We start from the raw sequence: 19492 nt of genomic DNA, 5'->3' as shown, positions 1-19492 counted from the left end.
GTAGCTCAGAGGTAGAATGCCTCTGGGTTCTGTTGGGAAATCTGGGGGCAAAGAAAGCAGAGGCCAACAGCAGGGAACAGGCTTCATTTAGGAATAAAACCTGGAAGAAGGCATCTGAGAGGGAGAGAGCCCACGCGCCAGGAGCTGGCAGGTGTGCGAGGGCAGGTCATCTCGGGGAGGGCAGTGGTCAGGGGCTGTTTCTTTTTCTTTGTTCCTTTGTTTGTGGTCCTCCTCTGGCATGACCTCCTGGCCAGATCTCATAGCGCTCACCAGTTAAATCTCCAGTAAAACAAACACACACACACACACACACACACACACACACACACACACACACCACTTAAGGCACTGGCTGCATGAGAGTGTTCTAAGTGTTTATACATATCAATGAAACTTCCACGCTACCATCCTGAGATTGTACTGCTGCCACATCATGTTACAAATGGGGACACAGAAGCACAGGTGTTTAGTGTGCCAAGGTTGCAAAGCTAGTTTCTTTCCTTTTTTCTCCCCTCCTTCCTTTCTCTCTTTCTTTCTTTTCTTTCCTTTTCTTTTCTTTTCTTTTCTTTTCTTTCTCTCTCCCTCTCTTTCCCTCTCTCTTCCTCTCTCCCTCTTTCTTTTTTTCTTTCTTCCTGTGTTGTGCTAGGGATTTAACCCAAGGCCTGACACACTGAGCTAAAACTCAACCCTTTTTTCTTGATTTTGAGACGGGGTCTCACTAAGTGCTCACGCAGCCTCCAGTATGCGCTCCTTCTACCCCAGCGGCCCAAGGAGCTGGGATTACAGGTGACTCGCATGCCCGGCTCACATCTCGCCCTTTGATTCTGCACAAGCTTGAGAGGAATGTCTGCCAGTTTCTACCTGTGCCTTCATGTGGCAGGAATGTGTATTTTAACAAGACCTCTACTTATAGGAATGATATTTTATTTCTATATGGGGTTTTGTTTGTTTCTCTCTCTGAGTATAAACTGAGTCAGAAAAAAATACACCTGGAGGAAACAATAGTGTGGTTCTTCTGTGAGCGCTGCAGAGGACTCCAGCAGTATTCTCCCTGCTGGGGTGATAGCACAGGGCAAACAGCCTCATGGCAGTGAGAGAGAAGACCTCTCTAAGGTCTCTCTCAGCGGCACAAAGATAAGCAGGCAGAGCTGAGCCCAGCACAGACACCTGGCTTCTTCTGACCCAGAGGGTAAAGGGATCAATTCAGTTCCCAAACCAAAACAGCCCCCCATATCTTGGAATAAGGAAAAGATACTACAGCTAGGTATAGAAACTTGAGCTGCAAGCCCACTGCACAGGACAAGGAAAATCATGCTCTCTCATGTATTCTCTCCGAAGAGAGGACCTGAGAGGAAAATATACACATGGGTTGGTGTTTATGTGACTGTGGGACAATAAGGGAAAAGAAAACTATATTTATTAAACACCCAGGTTGGGCCCAGCACTGTGTCATGTGGTTCCCAGGTCACAGTTACTACATCTTGACAACACATGTATAGGGCATTATTCTCCCTACTTCTAAGGATGGAAATAGTGGAGTTGACAGAGGTGATGTGCGGGCTGCTGCACATCACTGCTGCATCACATGGCCCGCTAATCTCCCCTCCCAGGAGGGCCGTCTTTGTGAGCTCTGGTCCACTTCCTTATAAACCCAGGAGGCAACAGGTCAAGAGCTGAGCTTGTGGACGAGGCTCCCCAAGTGCAAAGCCTACTTCTGACTATGCAACCTCAGGTGAGGTGTTGACCTCACTGGGCCTCAGCTTCCCCAGAGCTGGATAATGGAGCTGATCTCGCAGTATCACCGTGCATCTTAAATGAATTAATCCAGACGGGAAGACTTTAGGACAATGTGTGCTATTAAGGCAGCTCTCTGCTATAACAAACTACTTGTAAGGAAACACAGTCTCTTGTCACTTAATGATAAATAGATTCTGAGAAATGTGGAGTTAGGTGATGTTGACATTGTGTGAACATCACAGAGTGTACTTAGGAAAATGAAGACTACTATGACACAGACAGATGATGTAATGTTGGGGGCCACTGTTACATATGTGGTCCACATGCAAAAACAATATTAGAAGCCTATTGTGTTCCTAGTACCTTACAAATCCCTGGCATGAAAGAAGTGTCCAATATAACTTTCTTCTTAGGTACTTAAGACTGATGGAAATCAGGGGCATTCTACCTCTGACCTACACTCCTAGACCCATTTTTTATTCTTTATTTTGAAAAAGGGTCTCACTGAGTTGCACAGGGCCTCACTAAGTAGCTAAGGCTGTCCACGAACCGCCATCCTGCTGTCCCAGCCTCCCAAATGTTGGGATTACAAGTGTGTGCCACCAAGCCTGGATATCCCTAGCCCTCTTTATTTAAAATTTTGAAAAATGGTTTAAGTCCCAGAGGTTCTTGCTAAGTTGCTGGAGTGATCCTCCTAGCTCAGGCTCCCAATACTGAGATTACAGCCATGCTTCATTGCACATGGATTCAATACAATTTTAATGATGATTTAAGATAATTTTCTAAAGGACTCCAAATAAGTGTTCTTAAAATGGAGTATAAGAGTTGGGTATGGTGGCACACGCTTGTAATCCCAGTACTCAAGAGGCTGAGACAAGAGGATCACAGGTTTGAGGCCAGCCTCAGCAATCTAGCAAGGCCCTTAGCAACCTGGCAAGACCCTGTTTTAAAACAAAAAATAAAAAAGGCTGAGGGTATAGCTTGGAGGTAGAATTCCCTTGAATTCAATCCCCAGTACCATAAAATAAATAAAATCAATTCTAGAGACTGATAGCGTAGTTTGGTGGTAGAGCATGTGTTTTTCACGCACAAGACCCTGCGTTCCATCCTCAGTACCAATCAGTCAAATGATGAAATTCCAAATTCAATTATCTTTCAAAATTTTATCCCCATATTATTCATTCAAAGAGAGCTTGCCTGGTTCCCATGCTAGCTAGGGTTACACACTCATTCTTAGATGCTGTGCATACCTGTGTTCTAGGTCACTTACTTACCTGAGCCTCTTCCAGGGAGATGGTGAGCTGTATGGCAAGAAGCACATCTCAGCCTAACAAGCCTGGAACATCAACCAAGTGTTCAGCTAATTCCACAGCGAATCCCTGAAGGCGAATTCAAAATGGCTGTAGCCAAGAAACGAAGTGCCAGCCATAGTAGATGAACAGAGAGCTCGGGCGTCAGAGAGCAGGCATGCTTGAATTATGTTTGTGTCAAGTATCTGCTAGTCACTTTCAATAATGATCGTTCCTTTAGAAAAAATTTAATAATGTACCGAAGGAGATGCCTGAAATAATTGGTTTCATCCCATGTGTAGCTGTATTTGGTAGGGCATTTCTCCCTCACAATTCAGCTCAGGGGCCGCTGTCCGTGCCTTTAGCTCCCAGAGCCCCCCACAGCCATGCCCTGCCCTCTGCGCCCACGGGTCTGTTTTACTTGTCCTGGCCTATCTCCTTGGTTTATTTATTTATTATTTATCTTATGGCTGCCTCTAGACTGAAAAACCTTTGAAGGCAGGATCCCTTCTCATCCCAATGCCTGCAACACAGTAAGTGCTGAATTAATGGTCACTAAAATTAAATAAAAGTGTATCTGAGTTTAAATGTTCAGTTCTGCACTACCTCAACCCATGTCTCGCTGAGGACTGGGCGCCTGAACATGGGCTTGCACACCTATATTCATGGGCCCTGGAGCATAAGAAATGCCTAGAAAGTTCTAGAAAACATGCCAAGTTGTATTAGGTTTTTTCCCTAATATCAGAAAACTTCAGTAAGCTGGGCATGATGGTGCATACCTGTAATCCCAGTACTTAGGAGGCTGAGACAGGAGGATTACAGGTTCCAGTACAGCCTCACTAACTTAGCAAGATTCTCAGCAACCTAGTGAGACCCTGTTTAAAATTAAAAAAAAAAAAAAGAACTGGGGATGTAGATCAGAGGTAGAATGCTCTCAGGTTTGATCCCCAAAACAAAAAAAAATATATTTTTTTCAGTAGAACTGAAGGTGCAGCTGAGGAGTAGAGTGCTTGACTACCGGGCACAATCATAGTTTTGATCCCAGCACTAAAAACGAAAGAAAATAATCAGCAATTGATCCAGTTGCCTTCCATTCACTGAAACATTCAGTCTTAGTCTTTTATGCCTATGAGAGTTCCTTCCATGGGCAACTTAAAGTTTACAGAAGTCTATTTTATCATCCACATCCCAAGTGTCTGGAGAACACTGCCTTTGTTAAAAGTCGTGATTGAAGAAAACAGCCAAGAAAAAATAGGCCAATGTCACTGTAGGCCTAAAAGACTGGACAGAGTGTATTTATTGACAATTATTTCTTCACTTTGAGACTTTCCTTCCCTAACCCCAAATTAAACAAAAACAAGACTGCAAAAACAGCAAGGAGGGAAGAGAGAGGGTGGAGCTGTTGTACTTCCCAAGTCCTCTCCCCGGCCCCTAACTGTGCTTCTTTATCTTTTTCTCCTTTTTTGTGTGTTATTGGGGATGGATCCCAGGGTTTCTGCCTTTTAGTTACACCCCATTGAGTCGCACCTCTATTTTGTTTTGAAACAGGGTCTAAGTTACCACGCACTGGCCTCAAATCTACAAGTCCCCCATCTCAGGCCCCTGTGTCCTGAGATCACAGGATCCCTCCTTCCCTATCTACAGGGTAGGGGGAATGGCCCCAGCAGCTCATCGACTTCTCCACCAGCTCCAGGAGCATCCAGCCCATCCATGGAGAGAACACACAGATGAGTGGGGTGGAAATTCAAGATATAGACTATGTGCTTCTAGAACTGAGGACCAGAGAAGAAAACCTGAAAGGTCTGGGCAATGAAGTTAGATCACAGCTATGCTATGAGAAGTAAGTGTAGTCTGAAGTCAGACTCTTAATACTTAGATAAGAATTTTCTACCTTGGCAAACAAGACCTGAGGAAAGGGGATGGGGTCCTTTGGACACGGTCATGTGTTTGGTAGCACCTCTTCAGTTTCCTAATGGTAGGTTTAGGATCATGTGATGGTTTGCATCTAGAAGGCTCCCCCGTCGACTCCGGTGTTGAAAGGGCGGTCCCCAGGGCAGCAGTGCCAAAGTGGGAATGTTAGGAAATGACTGGCTCATGAGACTTCACCTCCTCTGTGGGTTGATCCACTGACGGCTGGAGGGACCCCTGGGAGAGGCCCAGCTGGAGGAGGCAGGTCACTGGAGGCTCGCCCTGGAAGGGCTGGTCTTCTCCTCCTCTCCTCTCTGTCTCGCTCCCTCTGCCTCCCATGCACCCTAAGTCACCATAAGTGGAGCAGCTCTCTTCACCCTATGCCCTGCAGCCATGATGTTTCTGCCTTGGAGCAATCTAACCTTAAACTGGACCCTTGAAACCAGAAGCCAAAATAAAGCTTTCTTTCTAAGTATTTCTTGTCAGATATTATGGTCAGAACAGCGCAGAAGTGGTAAAGACAGACAATAACAACTATCTCCTTTATATATTCATGAGAATAAGATGGGACGGCACAAGGACCCGTGAGAAGGGCCTGGCCTGTGGTCAATGGTCCACACACCTCTGATACTGTCAAGTCACACCAAGGGCACTGGCCTAACTCAGAGACTCCAGGAAGGAACAACCGCTCAGCTCAGTACTGAAGCATGGGCGTGAGTTCAGGGTGGGTGCACTGGTTCTCTGGAGCTGCCACAGCAGTGGTATGGACACTTCGACACCTAGGGCAGCCTAAGTCGTGGAAACTGTGTCCATGCACAGTTCTGGGAATTGAAAGTCTGGGATCAAAGGGTCAGTGGGGTTGGTTTTAAGGCGCAGCCTTGCTCCTTGGCTTGTTAGTCTCCACCTGGCCTCTCCTCTGTTCTTATTTGTGCCCCAACCTTCTCTTTTTATAAGGACCAGTTATACAGGATTAAAGACCACTTTAACTTAATTCACTCTTTAAAGGTGCTACCTTATTAGAGTCACATTCTGAGGCACTGGAGATTAGAGCATTATTTTATTTATTTTTTTTTTTTTGGTGGTACTGGGGTTCCTGGAAGCCCTTCTACCTCCGGGCTACACTCACAGACCTATTTTATATTTTTATTTGGAAACAGGGTCTCTTAAGCCAGTGAGGCTGGCTTCAAACCTGCGAGATCCTCCTGTCTCCGCCTCCCAAGCATGGGGATTACAAGAGTGCACCACCATGCCTGGCTAAGATTAGAGCTTTAACACATGAATTCTGTGAGTGCACCCTTTGACTCACAAAAATAGGAACGGTAGAAAAACCACAGAGAAGAAGACTGTGCCTAACAGAAAGAACACTCATGTGATCCCAGCATTCGGGAGGCTGAGACAAGAGGATCGCAGTTCGTGGCCAGCCTCAGCTACTTAGTGAGGCCCTTTGCAACTCAGTGAGACCCCGTTTCAAAATAAAAAAAAAAATTAAAAATGGGGCTGGGGGCTGGGGGTGTTGCTTAGAGGTAGAATGCCCTGGATTCATTCCATCCCCAGTACTGCAGGAAAAAAAAAAAAAAGGCAGGTAAATTGAAAGAGATAGTACAGAATACTAAAGAGTAAATGAAATAAAAGTTTTTTGCAATAAGAGAATCTGAGGCTGGAGAGAGAAAAGTGAAGGGAAGTCAGACCATGTAAAGTATTTTTGTTTGTTTATATTTGAAACAGTGTCTTGCTGTGTTGCCCCAGCTGGTCTCAAACTCATGTTCCTTCTGCCTCAGGCTCTCAAAAAGCTGGGATTTGAGGCATGCACCTCTGCGCCCAGCTCATGGAAGGTCTTATAAACAGGATAAAATATTAAGAGGCTGGCGATACCGTAAGGGAAATGGAAAGCGCTGGAGAATTTCAATCAGGGTCAGCGTGTGGCATGATTGAACTTGCATTTTAGAATACGGATCTGTCTGCATCAGCAGGGATTCCTGGGTCGGGGGAGGGCAGTATCTGGAGGCCTGAGAAGTGGACAGTGAGGAAGGCTGAGGCCGGGGTCCTCCTGGAGATGAAGGAACCCAGGTGCTCTGGGAAGCTGGTCGATGTCTTGATGATTGATGGGGGAGAGGGAAAGGAAAGTGATTGGACATTGCCAGCAAATGGGAAGCTCATGAGAAGGAAGATGACAAAATCAGAACTGACCTTTTAAATTCGAGAAACGCACAGAGTTCCCAGTAGAGCGCTGGAGACTGACAGCAGCCACCACTTACCAAACGCGCCTGACACTGCGAGTGAGCCAAGAACTCTGCACGCGCTACCATAACCTTCCTACAGATAAAGAGATGAGCCTTAAACAGGTACTGTAACTGGGTCAAAGGCTCCAAGCCACTAAATATGGCAAAGCCAAAAGGGAAATTTAGTCATTTTTTTTTTAAAACCGAGGATTAAACCCAGGCACATTCTACCTCTGTACTTTTTATTTATTTATTTTTTGGCAGTATTGGGTTTGGTACCCAAGGGCATTCTACCTCTGAGCTACACTTCCAGCCCTGTTTTTTATTCTTTATTTTAAAACAGGGTCTCACTGAGTTGCAAAGGGTCACTGAGTTGCAAAGGGCCTCACTAAGTAGCTGAGGCTGTTTACAAATCTTGATCCTCCTGTCTCAGCCTCCCAAATGCTGGTATTGTAATAAACCTGCACCACCATGCCCGGTTCCCTCAACACACTTTTTTTTTTTTTTTTTTGAAACAGGGTATCACTAAATTTCTGAGACTGTTCTCAAAACTGTGATCTTCCTGTCTCAGTCTCCCAAGGATTGGGGTTACAGGTGTGTGCCTCTATGCTTGGATAAAATTTAGTCTTTCTAATGGCAAACCCAAGCTGAAAACCAACCAGTATCTGGATGCAGAACTCGGGCAGAAGGGCACCTGGAGATGGGAAAGGAGGTCTGGCGGGCTGAGGGTACGCTCAGTGCTAAGAGTATTTGCCTAGCATGCCGGGGGGCCAGGGTTCCTCCCCCAGTGGTACACACAAATAAACAATAAATAAATACTTGGCCCGTTGGCCACACTTCCCAACTCCTCCACCAACCTCTGGCTCTGCCCGACTCCAAGCTTTGATCCTCATCCACTCCTGTGAGCAGATGATAAAGCGGCTGGCAGGTGGGTGGCACGAGCCCAGGAGCCCAAGCTCACGGCGAGAGCTACTGCAAGCCAACCTCTGCCCACTCTGAAGACTGCTTCTCTTGTCTCCACGGGCCAGCCTCCAAGGTCTCTGAGAGACGTGCGCATACTCATTGGATCCAGGACCCCAGATCCAAGATAAAGAACCAAAGTGCAGCGTTTACTAGTGCACATGCTTTTCCCAAAAACACTGTCATGTAATACACACACACAGACAAATGAACAGAACGTAAGTAGTTAGCTGGATGGAGTCCTGCAGTCAGAACATACCCGTGAAACAACTGAAATCTGGCCGTCCCCCCACCCTGTGAGCTCTGCAGACTCTAATCCCGCCCCCACCCCTCCTCCTGGGAACTCTGGTCCCTATGCTGATACAGCATAGACTAGTTCTGTTTATTCATACAGTATATGGATGGAATTGTACAATGTTGGCACTTTTTCATATAAATCTATATATATGCACTTGAAGTCAAAAATGCCAACTTGGAAAATAAAAAGGTTGTTGTGGAAAAGCATAGGTTTAATCCCAGGGTCTCATCTTCCCATACGCTAAGCTTCCTGGTGTGGACCTAGTACCTGTCCGCCTGTATTCTGAACCGCACGCAGGTAAAATCAGTCATGTGAAATGGGAACCTGAATTGGGTTCGGTCCCTGAATTGGGAACCGCGTGGCACATTTTTTGTACTGTGTTCTCTCAAAGAGATTGATTCTCTGACCCAGACTAACTGTAACAAATCCCTTTCCTATAAAGACTGGAAGGTAAAGTAACAGTAAGGGTGGCAGAGGTTTTAAAGGGGAAGTTGTATTGTAATAGCTACATTGAGATAAGCTTTGAATAACAATTAATTCGAAGTCACTGCTTTTTATCAAAGCAATCTGTCTTTCTAGGAAGAATCCTTTACATTGCTAATTAGTAGTTCCTTCAGAAAAGGAAGTCAGAGAGGGTTTTGAATACATTGTAAAAAAAAAAAAAATACAAATGTGAGCAGAAAGACTTTACCAGCTTGACAAGATTCTATTCTAAAACAGCTTCATAGAACTCATGCATTTAACTTTCAATGCTTTACTGTGTGTTCACTATTTTACCTGATAACTGCCAAATTCTGAGTTTGTTTCTTACCTGGTCCTAAGAATGTACCTGTGGGGTAGAGTTTTATTATATAATCCCATCTTGAAGATATGAAGATTGCAACTTTGATAGTTCTCTAAGTCACAAGAATTATATGACTTGCTTTCAGTCACAGCATCTGTCTTAAAAGTTATTTTATTTGGAAAATGAAAAAAAAAATCTTAGCAGCAAATGAACTGTTACCAAACTTTTAAAGTTATCCATTATTTATAAAGGAGAAAAAAGGTATCTATTCACCACAGTTGTGCTAAACATGTAGTCTGCATGTGTGTGTTTACTTAAACTCACAACGGTGGGCAGAGATAACATAGTTCCACTATGGAGAAGATTTACTGTGTTTTTAGCACAATGAATCTTTGTGTGAAACTCCTACTGTGTATGTTTTGATCATAATTTCCTCTTAGACCCCCTAAATTCCTGATTACACCTTGACATGCTTTCCTGACAATTAGTATAGCCTTCTTGTTGAACCAAACAAGAATCGGATTTCAATCTTAATGAATTACCTTGTCGGAGAAGACTCAAATCGACTGTGACCACAATTTTGCCTGCGGGACACGGTGCTTTTAAAACACAGTGGCAAGCGACAACTCGGGGTAGATTAAAAGTCCTGAGATTTTAACACAAGTCTAGAGCTGGCTATGAGAGCCAGCTTTTTTCAGGATAACTCTATGAGTCTTCAAATTTTAGGTCATTTTTACTTTTTGGGTTTGCTATCAAAATGTTCATATTTATTTCCCGTGTTGGATGAGCTGCAGATACAGCTTCTTTGCCCATGATACAAGTGAGATCTCGTAAGAATCTCTGGCTGATTTAGAGTCCATAAACTTGCTGGGTGCAAAACTCAAGCTTGAAAGATAGACCGTGAAAAATTAACCAACCACACAGCATAACTCTGGGTAAAACCAGTGAGATATGAAAAAGAAAATAGAAAGTCAAAGAAATGAAGGCCTCACTACACCTTAATACACAGTGGGGAAAAGATGTGAAATGATAATGTTCAGACCTGAGTGGAGGCTTTTACTGACCATGACAGGATGTTCTAGGCGAGATGCAGAATTTTCTTATTCATTTCTAAGCTTCTCTTTTTAAAAATCCCAATTTGCTCCAGTTTGCTTAGGGACCCTTTCATAAGACTTCCTGAAAGTCTAGTAACTATGGCTAAAAGGTTGTGAGATGAACTGAATCCCCATCTGTCAGTACATCTGAATCTGCCTCTTTCAAATTGTTTGCAAGGCATCACTGGTGAAATAAAGACCACGAGAAAATACAAAAGGAGAAGCAGCCCGCTCCACGCACGCCAATATTAGATTTAAAATGCTTTTTTGTGTGTGGTGCTAGGGATTGAACCCAGGGACATTCTAGCTCTGAGCTACACCCCCAGCTCTATTTGTTTTTTTTTTTTATTTTGAAATGGGGCCTCACAAGGTTGCTGAGGCTGTCCTTGAACCTACAAAAATTCTCCTGTCTCAGCCTCCCAAGTACTAGGATGACAGACACATGTCATCACACCTGGAAAATTTAAAATAATGTAACCAATTATTTTATTCAAACAACATACATTTTACTGTGTCATATTAAAATGAGTATGATAAAAAATCTCATTGATACAAACCTATTTGATAAAACGACAAGACCCATATTGTTTGAGAGTAAACAGAAAACATTGTTTTTTATAATCCCTTGAATTAAAAAAATGATGATTCCCTGTTTTGCCTTTGATCTTCTGATTGAAAAACCACGATTCTCACTTATCTGTGATAATAGGTACAGAGACTAAGAGAGAAAAAAATCGCAAATACCAAAAAACCTCCTTTGCAGGTCTGTCCACCTACATCTATCCTTAAATAGGTCTATCTTTAACTGGACCCGAGAGACCTGGGTAATTCATATTCTCCTTCCTTTCCTTTCCTGTTTCTTATTGCAATTAGAAGACAAACAAGCACAAACTGGAGCAGACTCAAGGCCTCAGCCAGAGAAGAAAACCAGCTTGGCTGTGCTCTGGGGACTTTTTTAAGGCCTCCCTCCATTTCTCATATGATTCCTTAATTATGTTTGCACGGGAATTTCTTACTTCAAATTTTCTGTGGTATTTTCTAATACTATCTACATAGTATTTCTAGCAAAGCTACAATTCTATGCACTGAAATATGTTAAGATGGGTTCCCGGAGGGTCAGTTTTGTTTTCCCAACCCCAATACCTTGGCAAAATCGGACTCAATAGCACTTGGAAAAAGGTTTTTGAAGATACAATAAGGCTGAAGATTTATCCCCCAGAAACCATCCTGAAAATGTTTGTTTATTTTTTATTCAGGCTTGGTGGCGCACACCTGTAATTCCAGTATGTGGGAGGCTGAGACAGGAGAATCGCAGGTGTGAGGCCAGCCTCAACAACATAGTAAGACCCTGTTTTTCAAAACAAATATTAGTTTTTAAAAAGCTTGGGGTGTAGCTCAGAGACAGTAATGCTCCTGTACAGAAAAAAAAAAAAAAAGCCAGCTGGGCATAAGAGGGGCACTTATAATCCCAATACTTGGGAGGCTGAGACAGGAAGATTGTGCAAGTATGAAGACAGCCTCAGCTACTTAGTGAGGCTCTCAGCAACCTAGTGAGACCCTGTTTCCAAATAAATATAAAAAAAGTCTGGGAGCATAGCCCGGAGGTAGAAAGCCCCTGCATAACATCTCTAGTACCAAAAAATCAAAGCCCTTAGGTTTGAGAGTGTTACCCCACCCTCTCCAATCTCAGACTGCCTGTGTGACCTGATTTTCTCCCCAGCCCTCAGTTTGTCTTTGCAGACGGCATGCCTGTAGGTGGACGTTGCTCTTCAGGTAGGCTGGCCAAAACCATCTGCATCCAAGATGGCGACCACATACCACAAGACAACTTTAACCTCATTATAATCCCACCTGCAAGCTAAGGGACACTCCCCACCCCTGCCAAGACAGTGACAACTGCCATGACAAGCCCCCCAAAAAACCAGAAAAGGAGCAAATGGAGGTGGTGCCCAGTGCCTAGGAAATCTCTGCCCACTCCCTGAAAATGCAGGGATATTCTTCCCCTTTATTAACTATCCTTTTCCCTCTTTCTTTTTCCTATATCTATAACCTCCAGCCAACGGGTTGAGGAGCTGATATGTGACACTATCATTAGCCAAGAATAAACCTCCCTGCACTGCTCAATAGGCACTAGTGCTTGTTACAGGCTCCACAGTTCCCAGAGAGGGAGAGAACCCAGTCTGGGGTGAGAAGTTGTAAGGACCGGAATCCAATGTACAGAGCTCACTGTCTCTCCTGGGGTGGTGTGCTGAAGAGTGTGATACCTACACCTGCTTGTGCACACTAAACAACTCGGTTCCATGCTTTATTTTCTTAAACTTTGGGGGGGGGGCAACTCTTGACATTAGTTTTTAAAGAATTTGCTAAAGTTGTTGAAAACATCTTTTTCTGTGTTTCTCATGACATGGGTCCTGTTGATTTTGGAATGCCAGAGAGAAGGACATAAGGAGAAAGATCACAAAATTGGGGGCAATTATACCTACCCTTTTTAGCTAATGTTTAACTATATAGAATACTGATCACCCCTTAAATGCTTCCATTACTAAATTTGTGTGAGTTTTATCTCCTGAAGGTTGAAACATCATGATCGCGGTAAAATCCGAGCATTATGTTAATCTGCAACCTGTTCCTACAATTCCTAATTCAAATACATTCCTCCTAGTATGCAATGCCGGCCCTGTTTCTATTCTCATTCTCTGCCACAGACCTATCTCTATAGAGATATTTTGCCTCTCTAGGTTTTATATCAACTCTGCCTGCCCTGGCCCTCATTCACCTCTACATATCTACCTATTAGGGTTTTCTCTTATTTCCTAAAATTCACAACATTAAAGAGCAACTTATTTCACCCATCAGCTTCCACATTTTAAAAAAAATACTGCTGTTTCCCATTTATGAACACGATGAGGCAGAACACATCCCTGTAAAGGGCTACAAAGCATATTTCGGGCAGGTGTTCCTGTAAGAGGTATTCTCATCACTTGTCTTAGATTTTCAACACCTTCAGAAGGTGGACATGGAACAGGAAAGGAGGAAAAAAAGAAAGGACAGAAAAGGATTCGAAGCTACTAAAATGAAGCAGTGCTTTCTGAGAATATATTAAGAAAGATAATTAACTCTTCCATAGCTCTTGTCCTAAGGTCTTTATATTGCCGTCGTTAATCCTCACAACAGATCTATGAGATGAATACTACGGTCTCCAGGAGGAAACCGAACCACTGAGAGAATGGATAATGTGCCCAGGCTCCCACAGTCCACAGAAGAGCCAGGATTCCAATCTGGCCAGTCTGGCTCCAGGAAGCTTTTCTCTTATCATCGATTTGCATCTTTCAAAGCCAACAGCATTAATTATCTCAACACTGATGAGGCTGAAAGTGAAATAAATGGTGATAAGGTCAAAATGCTCTGATTCTTCCATGATTCTATATATGAAATGCAATAGTTGAGGTACATATTGATTTGATATTTTGGGTATTTACTGATATACAAGGCAATAGCTCACGTGTTGTACAAGAGTGATACTCATTTTAGAAACATGGAATACATTTTATGGTATTTAGATTCACGACTAGGATGACCATGTGTCCTGGTATGCTCAGAAAAGTCCAGTGTATACCCGCTGTCCGGGTATACTTGTTAATGGCATTTCCTTTTCATCTCAGTATAGCCCCGTTTAAACAATCAAGTATGGAGTTGTTTCCCTGTGAGGCTGCACATGTCAAACTGAGAAGGTGGGAACCCAACACCTTTCAGACTATTTTCCATGCTATCTCCAACCCACTTCATCCCCACCCCCCCCCATCGCCTACTCACCCTGCAGTACTCTACACTGAGCTACAGTGCTCCTACTTTATCTCCTGGGTCACTGGGATCACGGGCACACGGGACCATGCCCGACTCAAATAATTCTTACAGCAACTCCAGAAGCCACTGTTCTGCGCCCAAGCAACCCGCGGCTGCCCACTGCCCAGCGTTTGCTTTGTTATCTTCAGATATTTTTGTGTGGTCCCACCCTCAATTTTTCTACTGAGTAAGATAGCTTTCTTGTTGTTCTATCTATAATATTCATTGGGCTAGTAATTAATTTTAGTACTTCTTTTTTGTGTGTGGTACTAGGGATTGAACCCAGGGGCATTCTACCTCTGAGCTACACCCCCAGCCCTGTCGGGGCCAGCCCGTCAGTGGCGGGGCTGGGAGAGATGATGAGTCCCGACGGCCCCGAACAACAGCACACGGAGCCGGGAGACATGCCAAGCAGGATCTCGTTTATTTTTCTTCAGGCAACCCAATTTAAAGCAAAAAACCCCAAGGGGGATTTCCAACAGGAAACTATTCTAACCTATCAAGCTAAAGTTCACTCTTACAGCCAATCATTATCCAGTGCACGAGGGGTTCACGAGCACGGAAGCATTAGTTGAGCCAATAAGGCTCAACATTACCAAATTGAGCGAGCGGGGGCAAGGAGAGTAGTTACGCCCTCCGTATCCACTTAGTGCTATTTGTTGCAGGTTCATTCATCGGAACTTCTGGCGGTTGTGCAGACCCGCGCTCGCTACATGTAGTTCATTGATCGGAAGCTCTGTCTGGCAGTTATGCAGACGCCAACGCGCTTCAGGTGGTTATGCAGACGCCAACGCGCTTGGCGCTACATGTCATCAGGTGGTTGAGCAGACCCCAACACAGCCCTATTTTTTATCCTTTCTTTTGAAACAGGTCTCACTAAGTTGCGAGGGGCCTAAGTTGCTTAGGCTGGCTGTGAACATTTGATCATCCTGCCTCAGCCTCCCAAGTACTGGGATCATAAGTGTGAACCACCGTGCCCGGCTACTTTGAATACTTCTAGAAGATAAATATTAAAATAAAAGTTGGGTGTAGTGCTGTACACCTTTAATCCCAGTACTTAGGAGGCTGAAATAGGAGGATCACATGTTCAGTATAGCCTGAGCAACTTAGCAAGACCCTCCTTTACAATAAAAATAAAATAAAATCAGGATAGGGGTGTAATTTAGAGAAAAAATGCTCCTATGTTTAATCCTTAGTATCACACACACACACAAAAGATTAAAAAAAAATTCTTCCTTCCCTCATCAAAAAGTGAGCAATAAAATCCTTCTGTGTACTTATGCCCATAGAGTTTACCTCCATAAATGTAGTATAATCATATATGTTAATAATAGGAGGTAACCTATTGATTGTTTTCTTCCCAAACTTTTCACAGGATTTGGAACCTCGCCAGATGACATCTAAATGAACTCTTCTTCATCATCTTTGACTCACTATCTGCATAAGTGCTGACAAGTGCTGCAGTTGGTTTTAATAACTCTGACCCCTCCATTTTCCATTTCCTCATCTTGAAATTGGTTGCTCTTGCATCAGAGTCCATGGTGCCTTCCCCACTTCTCTGCACTCTGCTCTTCCTGCCATCAAACACCTACTTTTCTCTAGTTATTCTGCTAAATCACTGCTTCTCTTCCTCCAGTACTTTTTAGTCTATATAGTTACTTTATTATTTTTTTAACTTTTATTGGTGCATTGTGGTCATACATCTTAGTGGGTCACAAGATGGTAGAGGCACACATGCACACATCACTTGCTTAGACCTTCCCCAAATACTGCCCTATTCCCTTCTCCCTCCCTCCTTCTCATGTTTGGCTTAGTGATTGACTTTGATATGTTTGTTGATGTCCATCATGTACATTAGGGAATTTCCCCTCTAGCCCCTCCCATCCCCTCAGTTAGGTCGCCTTATTTGCTCATCTATAGTTTTTCCTTCTTTGTTTAGATTCCCTCCTATGATCCTTTTCTCTCTAGCTTCCGCATATTAGGGAGAATATCTGATTTCTTGCTTTTTGTGACTGACTAATCTCACTGAGCATAATGTTCTCCAGTTCCATCCATTTCCCTGTAAATGATGTAATTTGATTCTTTTTTTATGGCTGAGTAAAATTCCATTGTGTGCATATACCATAGTTTTGTAATCCATTCATCTGTTGATGGACATCTTGTCTGGCTCCTTTTCCAGTTATAAATTGTGCGGCTATGAACATAGATGTGCATGCATTAGTTTGGTAGTTTGGTTTCCATTATTTTGGGTAGAATGCCAGAAGTGGCATTGCTGGATTATAGGGTAGGTTTGTTCCCATTTTTCTGAGGATCCTCCATTTTCTTTTCTTTTTTTTTTTTTTTGGTGGTATTGGGGGTTCCTGGAAGCCCTTCTACCTTCGGGCTACACTCCCAGACCTATTTTTACATTTTTATTTGGAAACAGGGTCTCCTAAACCAGCGCGCACGGCTGGCTTCGAACCTGCGCGATCCTCCTGTCTCTGCCTCCCAAGTGCAAGGATTACAAGCGTGCGCCACCACGCCCGGCTAGGATCCTCCATTTTCCAAAGTAGTTGCACTAATTTGCAGTCATTCATATCCTGAAGGATCCCATCAGCACTTCCTGTAAACAGGCCACTGTTCATTTTCATTTTCTCACACTTGCTGCCTCCAAAGCAGCCCTTGTCTTAGAAGGCCTATGATCCTTCTAATATTACTTCAAAATTCTATAAAAATTATTTTCCTTTGGTCTCTTTACCCAAACTCTCTAACCTCCTGTCGGTACTAGATGTAACATAACACCTCAAGAGCTCACATATTAATGTTTATAACTGATATAATTAAGCCCTAAGGCTTATCATCTTGCTGGTTGATACGTCCATTGTAAAATGGCTTTACTGGGTGGTAACCTAGGCAGGTGCAATATGGCTGGAGAAGGTGGGTCCGCGGGGAGTGATCTTAGCGACTGTGCTCATGTCTTTGCTTCCAAAACCTCCCTTTCCCTGGCTTCTGGCGCCATGATGTGAGAGCAGAGCCTCGCTCTCTCTGCCCAACACTGCCTTGCCCTGAGCTCCTCAGACCTGGCCTCACATGGACTGACCCCCAAATCTCCAAAAACTGTGAGCAAATAAATCTGTATTCCTCTGAGTTATGCTGTCAGTCAATTGGGTTACATCAGTGGAATGTTGACTAAGACACCTCCTTAGCCTCGCATCCAATTCATCTAGTTACTTCGATAAATTGTCTACCCATCTCACTGCTTTGTTTATTAAGATCCTTGGAAAATTCCCCTGCAGGAGGAAGGGAGGAAAGCCTGCCCCACCTCTGCAGATCAGCTCATGCACTGAGGCATGGATTCCATGGACTTTACCCAGAGCTACAGAGGTTGGAAAGTAAGGTCAACCACTTGTCCTGGGAAGTTGCTCCATGCCAACAGTCAAGCACCAAGAGGGAGCCAAGGCACACTCTGGCCTTCTTAGTGATTTTAAGGTTTTGACCATGAGCTTTCAAACAGGTAAGATCTTCGTGTCTAAACTTGTCCTGATTATGATACCAAATAAATAACCACATTTATCTCTAATTTATCTTCTTTTATTATAATTTACCCACTATATGGTCTCAGTTTTCCACAGATAGCTTTAATCTCACTATGATAATTTGGGTCCTCACTAAACTTAGGTTAGATAAATGATACCACTTTTTGGGAAGAAATGGTTATAAGGGCTGAAGACCACATTTAATAGGAAGAAATTAATTTCAAGAAAGACTTAAAAAAAAGTAATTACAGCTACAGAGTCATATAGCCAAAATAAATTACATATTCCACTCCATAGTAATGTTTTAAATAGTCATTTCTTCCTAATTACCTGTCACTTTGTTTCTTCATGTAAAAGGTCATTTAGAGATAAGTGTATTTCTAGAACAAAGATGGAATCTTTGCAAACCAAATCAAATGCATCATATATTTTAGTGGTGTTAACATAATCTCAAGGACAAGTTTGTCAATGTCTATGGCAATGACACGCATCTCAAATGAATGTTCTTTCAGTTTTTACAATTGCAATACTGTACTAAGAGCAAGAAGAAATATCCATGGTCTCTTTCAAGGCCTCCTCCTTTAAAACAAAACAAAAAAACCCTACAAATTAAGTGAGCATTTCAAACTAGGTAACTAGATACTGCAAAGTCCTTACTTCTCATTCTTCTCCCAAATTCGAGCCTAGATTCAGAAAGATTTGATTATGCAACATAGTAATGACACAAAACTATTGGTTTATTAGAAAAAGGTAGAGAGATTTTTTTTTATCTCATCAAACACCCTTACAAATAGTATTTATAGCAATAAGGTATGGGGGTGGCTATTGTACAGTGGGCCAAAACAAAAATTAAATAGGATGATTATGAGCATATAAAAGAGAAAAAATAAGCCCATCCCTTGCTTAATTTCTCAGAAACCTCACTTCTGCATTCCTGAGTTATGACCAGGATGGAGCGATGTGAGGAACAAGGGGCCTCTTGTTACCTGTCTACGCTCTTTAGCGAAGGGGAGGAAGAGCCTATTGTGTTATTACAAAGTAATTCCAGGCTAAGAACTCACCTGAAGCCTCAGGAGAAGGTTCCAGAACCCGTCCCATAGCCGTCCTTTACACAGTATTTCTTGTGCAGGGTCTGAGTAGCTTTAACAACTGTTTTTTTTTTTTTTTAGGAAAAGACTATCTTCGTAATACTGCTTAAAATGTGTGCCATCCCAAGACAGGAATGATCGTGAAGACAGAGAAGACCAAGAGAGACTAGGAAGGCGAGAATGAGAACCAAGAACAAGTTCAGAAAGAAATGTTAAAGTTAAGCATTAGCCTTTTATTGACTGTGACACCAGCGATAAAATCCACACGGGCAGAAAGGTCTATTTTGGTTCACTGTTTGCATTTGGAGCTAAAGACTCAGTATTTTATGACGGTGCTCACATTTTGCTGAAACAGTTCCAGAAATTGTGGCTGAGGAATGCAGGAGGGGAAAGAATTCCATTTGGCCCCACTCCTGTTTTTTCTTCTAAGAGTAGTAATGAGGATTAATAAAACCCATGGCAGAGTAGAGATCTTATTAGCTTACCGAGAGTGAACAGGCTTTGGCCAATTTGTAGAGGGAGCTAAAATTAAATTTTTAATAAAATCTAATGTCAATGAATGCATATATTAAAAATGACCACTCTGAAAATTAATCTACTTAATAGTTAAAAAGTAATCAAATGGGTCTGTTCTACAAATGTAGCTCTCCTTCCTTTCTAATTAAACTGGTTTATGAAGTTGAATTTTCCAGATGCTGACTTTTTTTAAATTTTGTTAGGCAAATTGGACTTTGGCTATTTCTGATAATAGGAAGAC

At 42.9% G+C, this 19492-nt stretch overlaps 1 protein-coding gene across 3 annotated transcripts in view; it reads right to left on the bottom strand.

Annotated features, from left to right (window-relative positions):
• The window catches only part of ARHGAP28 (Rho GTPase activating protein 28), a gene marked incomplete at both ends in the record, with an annotated part of 189561 nt that overhangs the window by 143921 nt on the left and 26148 nt on the right, over positions 1-19492 (bottom strand). The window lies entirely within an intron of this gene.

Source organism: Muscardinus avellanarius, assembly GCF_963383645.1.
Source record: "Muscardinus avellanarius genome assembly, chromosome: 17".
In the NCBI taxonomy this organism is placed as follows: Eukaryota; Metazoa; Chordata; class Mammalia; order Rodentia; family Gliridae; genus Muscardinus; species Muscardinus avellanarius.
The sequence above is the reverse complement of the archived record's forward strand: the minus strand, read 5'-3'. Positions and strand labels throughout refer to the sequence as shown.